The sequence below is a fragment of the Coturnix japonica genome, chromosome 26, assembly GCF_001577835.2.
Source record: "Coturnix japonica isolate 7356 chromosome 26, Coturnix japonica 2.1, whole genome shotgun sequence".
Lineage (NCBI taxonomy): Eukaryota > Metazoa > Chordata > Aves > Galliformes > Phasianidae > Coturnix > Coturnix japonica.
The window spans coordinates 173,171-181,899 of NC_029541.1; the positions used below are offsets into that span (position 1 = coordinate 173,171).

The 8,729-nt window shown below is 50.4% G+C and overlaps 1 protein-coding gene and 2 pseudogenes across 1 annotated transcript in view; 2 read left to right on the forward strand and 1 right to left on the reverse strand.

Annotated features, from left to right (window-relative positions):
* The window catches only part of LOC107324590, a 226,993-nt pseudogene that overhangs the window by 85,957 nt on the left and 132,307 nt on the right, over positions 1 to 8,729 (reverse strand).
* The window catches only part of LOC107324622 (olfactory receptor 14J1-like), a 148,696-nt gene that overhangs the window by 36,307 nt on the left and 103,660 nt on the right, over positions 1 to 8,729 (forward strand). The window lies entirely within an intron of this gene.
* LOC107324627 lies at positions 6,802 to 7,790 on the forward strand (annotated as a pseudogene).

Genomic DNA, 8,729 nt, shown 5'->3' on the forward strand with positions numbered 1-8,729 from the left:
AAAGACCATATTTAATTTTTGGGGGGGGGGGTGTCGTATTTTGGGCTTAAAAAAGGCATTTTTTGGACTTTTTTGTGCTTCAAAAGGGGGTGTTTAATAAGGGGGTGGGGGGGAGTGGATTTTGGGCTTAAAAACGTGGATTTGGGGTCATTTGGGGCGGGTATTTTTGAGTTTTTTGTAGGGTATGAGAGGTACAACACAATGAGGGCTGACCCCAGTTTGCTTCCTGGAGAGGGTCGGGTGCCCAACCCAAAGGAGCTGGAGCAGGAGATGAACCTGGAGGGCAACGATGGGTATGTGGGGCCAGACCCATAAGTTGGGGGCTGGACCCATAAGTGGGACCCATAGAGCCCCATAAGTGGGATGGGTCAGTGGGGTGGGGGGCTTGGACCCAAAGGTGGGGCCCTAGACCCATAAGTGTGACCCATAACTGAGTCTCCAGATCCATAAGTGGGAACACAGACCCATAAGTGGGGCCTAAGACCCCATAAGTGTGACCCATAAGTGTGACCCTATAGAGGCCAATGGGGACCCCAGCCCCATATGTGGGGGGCTGGACCCATAAGTGGGACCCATAAGTGGGGGGCCAGACTCATAAGTGGGGCCATGGAGCCATAAGTGGAACCCATAAGTTGGGGGGGGTCGGACCTGTAAGTGGGACCCAGACCCAGAAGTGGGACACCAGACCCATAACTATAGACTTGGAGATATCCCCAGCCCCATAAGTGTGACCACAACCCATAAATGTGACCCATAGGTGTGACCCCAGACCCATAAGTGGGACCAGAGACCCATAAGTGGGGCCTAAGACCCCATAAGTGGGACCCCAAGGTCTTAGATATGTCCCCAGCCCCATAAGTGGGGCCCCACACCCAAAGGAGCTGGAGCAGGAGAGCAACATGGAGGGCAGCGACGGGTATGTGGGGCCAGACCCATAAGTGGGACCCATATGTTGGGGGTCGGACCCATAAGTGGGGGAACAGACCCATAAGTGGGACCACGGAGCCATAACAGCATCCCCAGCCCCATAAGTGGGGGTCCAGACTCATAGAAGGGACCCATAAGTGGGGGTGGGACTGGACCCATAAGTGGGGCCAGAGACCCATAAGTGGGATGGGTCAGTGGAGGAGGGGGGGGGCTTGGACCCATAAGTATGACCCATAAGTGGTGGGCTGGATCCATAAGTGGGACCCATAAGTGGTGGGAGATCGGACCCGTAAGTGGGACCCATAAGTTGGGGGGGGATCGGACCCATAACTGGGGGGCTGGACCCATAAGTGGGGCCACAGACCCATAAGTGGGGGGCTGGACCCATAAGTGAGACTTGAGACCCATAAGTGGGACCCATAAGTGGGGGGACAGAGCCATAAGTTGGGGGCCGGACCCATAAGTGGGACCTAAAACCCCATAACTGTGTTCCTTAGTGTGACCCCAGCCCCATAAGTGGGGCTTACGATCCATGACTGTTTCTCCAGCCCCATAAGTGTGACCCTGTCATGGTTTTGTAATTTTGTAATTTTGCTATCAGTATTCCACATCATAACATCATGTAAAGTATGGATACTTCTATTGAATGTGCAGTCCACAGAAGCAGACTACATATCCCAGAGAACAACAGGAGTAACAATAAGTCACGGGACCAGGACGCTATATAATCTCGTTCCCAGGCTGGAGTGCCCTCCTTCTTCTCTCGAACTTCTCAGAGAGTGGGAAGCGTTCCAGCCGTCTTGCCTAGAGTTCACAGTAGGCCTCTTGGTTTTCGGGGACTCTCTCTCTCTGTTTCGTTCAATTTGTTAACCTCAATTTTATTATATTGTGTTATGTTGTATTTCGATATCATATTTAGTAAAGTAAGTTTTTCCTCCTTAGATTGCCGCTGTTTTTATCCCATTCCCTTTTTCTCCCTCCTTTTCGGGCCCTGGGGGCCCTACAGGGTGGCTTCCCCTGTCACGGGCCTAGGTAAATCTAAGTAACCCGTGACAAGTGGATAGACTGTGAGGAGCTCCCTCTGAGAAACAGTCAGAAACAGGTTGAGGGCCTGCGGGTTAGAATTAAAGATGGGACTGTCACAGTTTGAACGAAAAAATCCACCTGCGTCCGTGACAGGGGCCATGGGCCCCGGAGGGGCCCTTAGGCCGAAAGAAAAAAGTTAATTAGGAAAAGAAAACAGCGTCAACGATCTAAGGAGGCACACTTATTTACTAAATACTATATCGAAATACAGGATAACACAATATAATACAATATAATTGAAAATTGAGCTAACGAATCAAGCAAAATAGGAGAATGAGTCCCGTAACCGAGAGGCCTACTGTGAATCTGGGCGAACGGCTGAAGGCTCCCACACACTCCCCTGAACGCCAGAACTCGAAAGACGTCAGTCTGTTCTGCGACCGAGTTAATATAGAGTCCAGGTCCCATGACCTATCGTATTGTTCTCTGGGAGATGTAGTGTTCTTCTATAAGTTGCAGATTCAGTAAAATTATTCATGCTTTATATGATGTTATAATGTGGAATACTGATAGCAAAATTACAAAATTATTAAACCATGACAGGGACTAATAAAGGTCAGCTGGTGTTAGTGGAATACTACAGGCCACCTGACCAAGGCGAGGCTGTAGATGAGGTTTTCTTGCTCCAGATGCAGGAGGCTTCATGCTCATGGACTCTCGTCCTGGTGGGGGACTTAAACCATCCGGACGTCTATTGGAAAGACCACAGGGCAAGCTGCAAGAGCTCCAGAAGGCTCATGGAATCCATTGATGGTAACTTTTTGGTCCAGATATTGAACAGACCGACCAGAGGTGAAGCGTTGATGGACCTGCTGCTCACCAATGTGGAGGAGATCATCAAACGCGTTATGGTTGGAGGCAGCCTGGGCTGCAGCGACCATGCCCTGGTCAAGTTTGTGATCTTGAGGGATGTGGGCCTGGCAAAGAGTGGGGGCAGGACTCTGAACTTCAGAAGAGCAGACTTCAAGCTACTCAATGGATCAAGGGCCAAGATCCCCTGGAGCTCTGTCCTTAAAGACAAGGATTTTGAGGAGAGCTGGATACTCTTCAAGAATGCCCTCCTGAAAGCACAAGAGGTCTCCATCCCTCTGAATAAGAAAGTGGGCAGATGAGGTAGGAAACCAGCATGGCTTGGCAAGGACCTGCTGAGTGAGGTGAGGGCAAAAAAAGGGACATACCAGCTCTGGAAACAAGGCCGTGTCACCTGGGAAGAATACAGGGATGCCGTCTGGACTTGCAGACATGGGATCAGGGAAGCCAAGGCGCGGGCAGAACTGAACTTGGCAAGGGACATGAAAAACAATAAGAAAACCTTCTACAGGTACATTGGCCAGAAGAGACAGGCCAAAACGGGCAGACCTACTTTGGTAAGTTTAAAAGGAGAACTGGCTTCAACAGATGATGAGAAAGCTGAGGTGCTGAATGAGTTCTTCACCTCGGTCTTCACTGGTGGCCAGGATTCTAGTCTTGTTCACGTCCCTAAGTCCTGCACCCCCATACCTCTATGTGAGGACCAAGGAGGTAAATCCCTCCCCACTGTAAGGGTAGAGCAAGTCCGAGAGTTCCTCCTTAGACTGAATGAGTACAAACCTATGGGGCCAGATGGCGTGCATCCCAGGGTCCTGAAGGAGCTGGCTGAGGTGGTTGCCGAGCCGCTCTCCATTGTATTTGAGAAGTTGTGGCTATCAGGTGAGGTCCCAGATGATTGGAGGAAGGGTCACTTCACTCCCATTTACAAGAAGGGGAGCAAGGAGGACCTGGGGAACTACAGGCCAGTGAGTCTCACCTCTGTGCCTGGGAAGATCATGGAACAGATCCTCCTGGACGACATGATTAATCACATGAGGAATGAGCGTGCAATCTGAGACAGCCAGCACGGCTTCACAAGGGGAAGGTCATGCTTAACCAATTTTGTGGCCTTCTATGATGGAGTGAAGGTATTGATTGATGAAGGGAAGACAACTGATGTCATTTACCTGGACTTGAGCAAAGCCTTTGACATGGTCCCCCACTACATCCTCATCTCCAAATTGGAGGGATGTGGATTTGATGGGTGGACCACTCAATGGATAAGAAATCATTTGAAAGGCCACAGACAAGGGATGGTGATCAATGTCCAGGTGGAGTCCGGTAACAAGTGGAATCCCCCAGGGGTCTGTCTTGGGACCGGTGCTCTTTAACATCTATATCAGCTACATCAATGATGGAATTGAGTGCACCCTCAGCAAGTTTGCTGATGACACCAAGCTGAGTGGGAAGGTTGACATGGAGGAAGGAAGGGGTGCCATTCAGAGGGACCTTGACAAACTTGAAAGGTGGGCCTGGGTGAACTTAGTGAGGTTCAACATGCCAAAGTGCAAGGTTTTGCACTTGGGCCGTAAGAACCCCGGGCATCTGTACAGACTGGGAGTAGTCCTTCAGATCAGCTCAGCAGAGAAGGACCTGGGTGTCTTGATGAATGAGAAACTTAACATGAGCCAGCAGTGCACTCTGGCAACTCGGAAAGCAAATGGTATCCTGGGCTCCATCAGGAGAGGGGTGGCCAGCAGGGACAGGGAGGTGATTGTCCCTCTCTACTCGGCTCTTGTGAGGCCCCATCTGTTGTACCGTGTCCAGGTGTGGAGCCCTCAGTACAAGAAAGACATAGAGCTCTTGGAAAGGGTCCAGAGGAGGGCCACGAAGATAATCAGGGGGCTGGAGCATGTCCCCTGTGAAGACAGGCTGAGGGAGCTGGGCTTGTTCAACCTGGGGAAAAGAAGGCTGCCGGGTAACCTCATTGCAACCTTTCAGTATCTAGTATTCTAGGGAACCTAGAACCAGGAGGGGAGTAAACTCTTTGAAAGGGCCGATAATAGCAGGACAAGGGGACATGGTTTTAAGTTGAAAGAGGGAAGATTTAGGTTGGATGTTAGGGGGAAGTTCTTTACTAGGAGAGTGGTGAGGTCTTGGAACAGGCTGCCAGGGAGGTTGTGGATGCCCCGTCCCTGGTGGTGTTCAAGGCCAGGTTGGACGGGGCCCTGGGCAACCTGATCTAGTAAAGGTGTAAGTTTGGTGGCCCTGCCAAGCAGGAAGGTTGGAGCTTCATGATCCTTGAGATCCTTTCCAACCCGGGTCATTCTGTGATTCTGTGATTCTAAGATTCTGTGATTTTGTGATCCTGTGTTGAATGCCCGAATCTTCTAAATGGGAGGATCCCACAGATCTTCTCACATAGGGCCGAGTGTATGCTTGTATTTCCACAGTAGATGGAACCCAGTGGACTCCTGCATACCTGGTATGGCCATAGTTGCTGCCTACCAGGAGCTTTCAGCCCTGGAGCCCCAGGGAAATCTCCAGGGGAAGCAGTGAGGAAGAGAAACTCAAATCCTCAAGTGTGCTGAGCTGGGCCAGGCTACTGGGACACTGGGAGCTCATACAAGTGGGCAGTGCTGCAGAGAGACAGCTGTGCCCAGGAGCAGCTCTTGTGCACAACACAGCCTGCAGCTGACAGAAGGAGAGGAGAGAAAGGGGAGAGAGGATGAGTACAGCATGAGCAGACTGAGAGCTCGGGACAGGAGAGCTCACATGCCACGGTAAGTCTCACTGCAGACCATGCAGCTTGTGTTCCTATAGGGCTAACTAAAACTGAGACATCCCATAGCAGATCTGGCTGCAGGCACTGCATGTTTCTTTCTTGTGGAAAAAGATTTCTGCTTTAGCTGAGGGTTTCCATACTGCACTATGAAAGCACAGCCCTGAGGCACTGCGTGTCCCAGCACGGCTGCAGGCTGTGCAGCCGGGGCTGCAGGCGGGTGCCCAGGGCTGTCCTGCAGAGCAGGGTCCCTGCTGTGCCCCAGGGGCTGTGTGCCGGGTATGGGACTCTGCCGCCTGCCAGGCTCAGCACTCAGCCTGCCCGGGGAGCTGCCCAGGGTGCTGCGGGGAGACATGTGAGGGGAAGGAGCCCCCCGGCAGGGCTTGTGCTGCCACAGCTGCTGCCTGGGGCAGGGGGATCACAGCTCCACTGCACAACAGAATGTTGGTAAGGGTACTTTGCAAGAGCAGAGCCAAGGCAGGGATTTTCCATTTCTTGTTCTGAGTGAAAGCAGAAAGGATTGGGGGAAGAAATCTAAGAGGGGCTGTCAACTTTGAACACAGCTCGGAGACTCCCAAATATATCTCCAATCAATTGGCTGTTTTTTGAACAGTCACACAGGCTGTGCTTTCAGCCTCACCTACCTAAAGCAAAAGTTATAGTTGTTTTCTGCAGGCATTAATAGTTCACTGTCCTGCAAACAGGCAGATTTCTCTAAGACAAACTGAAGTGCACAGAGGCTAGGGCTGGGGTCTCGAAGAGCAGCTGCAGTAAAGAGGAAAATACCCAGGAGGTTGGGGTATGATTAGGAAATGAGAAGAAAATAAGAGCTCCCCAGTATTCTACTCCTTAAGGGATGGTGAAGCTCATGTAAGTAAACACAAGTTATGGAGTTAAATAATTATTTTCCTAAGCAAAAGGAAAACTTATATAGTATAGCAGGAGGAATGTCTCTGAAAATGGTCTAGACTTGTCATTACCTTCTGGTCTCTGAGCAGGACTCCAAGCCCAAGAACAGCAGATGCCCAACAGCAGCTCCACCAGTGAGTTCCTCCTCCTGCCGTTGGCAGACACGCGGCAGCTGCAGCTCCTGCACTTCTGGCTCTTCCTGGGCATCTACCTGGCTGCCCTCCTGGGCAACGGCCTCATCAGCACAGTAGCCTGCGACCGCCGCCTGCACACCCCATGTACTTCTTCCTCTCAACCTGGCCCTCCTCGACCTGGGCTGCATCTCACCACTCTCCCCAAAGCCATGGCCAACGCCCTCTGGGACACCAGGGCCATCTCCTACACAGGATGTGTGCAAGCTCTTTTTCTTTGTCTTCTTCATGTCAGCAGAGTATTCCCTTCTCACCATCATGTCCTATGACCGCTACGTTGCCATCTGCAAGCCCCTGCACTACGGGACCTTGATGGACAGCAGAGCTTGTGCCACCATGGCAGCAGCTGCCTGGGGCACTGGGGTTCTTCATTCCCTGCTGCACACTGCCAGTACATTTTCACTGTCTCTCTGCCAAGGCAATGTTGTCAACCAATTTTTCTGCGAAATCCCCCAAATCCTCAAACTCTCTTGCTCTGCCTACTACCTCAGAGAAGTTGTGTTTCTCATTTTTAGTGTCATTTTAGGCTTTGGGTGCTTTGTTTTCATAGTTGTGTCCTATGTGCAGATCTTCATGGCTGTGCTGAGGATGCCCTCTGAGCAGGGACGGCACAAAGCCTTCTCCACATGCCTCCCTCACCTGGCCGTGGTCACCCTGTTTCTCAGCACTGACTTTTATGCCTACCTGAAGCCCCACTCCATCTCCTCTCCATCCATGGACCTGATGGTGGCACTTCTGTACTCAGTGGTTCCTCCAGCATTGAACCCCCTCATCTACAGCATGAGGAGCAGGGAGGTCAAGGATGCAGTGAGGAAAGTGATGACCAAATGTATTTCAAAAGCAGTGAACTGCCCACCTTTTCGAATTCTTGACTTGTAATGCAGCTTTTTACTGAATCAAACTCTCCTTTTTGTTTGTTTTGTGCCAATTTATCTGTGTAATTTATTCTTATTATTTTAAAACTAATACTATAATGATTTTCATTACAAAGTCATTACTCAAATCATTTCCTATTCAGCTTGTACCTTTGTAGTTTAGCCCAGACACTCTGTATATAGTGAAATGGGCTCTCTGTGAACCATAACATAATAAAGGTCATGCAGTGACTCTGTCCATCCTCCTTCTTGTGAGACGTTTCTGGAGCTGTCAGGGTCAGATGTTCTCAGAAACCCACAGTCCAGCTGTAATCACACAGCTGTTCATCCGTCTGTGCAATCAGCCTGCAACAAATGATGGGCCATCCCTGCGCTTCTGGCTGGGGTCTGTGTTTTCAGGCTCACATCTGACGGTGCCTCTGAGTGTCCAGCAGCAGCAGCTGGTTTGTACGTTGGTTGTCAGATCCCTTCTTCCTCATTCCCTCATGTCAGTCATCTCATTAGGGGCAGCTTTCTACCTACATCCCTATGTTCCGGAATGTCTCCTGTAGGACCTATCAGAGCTTTGTGCACAGTTCCTCTTCCACATACCATCCAGGAGGCAGTGACCACCTCTCTGTACAAAATGGAAGAAGCCCTGGAGGAAGCTTGGACACTTCTGACATGATAACCCATATCCAAGAACTTGTCCAGTGCAGGGTCTCTCAGGGAATGAGGAAGAAGGAATCTGACAACCAACGTACAAACCAGCTGCTGCTGCTGGACACTCAGAGGCACTGACGATGTGAGCCTGAAAACACAGACCCCACCCAGGAGCCCAGGGATGGCCCGTCAGCTGTTGCAGGCTGATTGCACAGACGGATGAACAGCTGTGTGATTCCTGCTGGACTGTGGGCTTCTGAGAACATCAGACCTTGACAGCTCCAGAAACGTCTCACAAGAAGGAGGATGGACAGAGTCACTGCATGACCTTTATTATGTTATGGTTCACAGAGAGCCTTTCACTATATACAGAGTGTCTGGGCTAAACTACAAAGGTACAAGCTGAATAGGAAATGATTTGAGTAATGACTTTGTAATGAAAATCACTATAGTATTACTTTTAAAATAATAAGAATAAATTACACAGATAAATTGGCACAAAACAAACAAAAAGGAGAGTTTGATTCC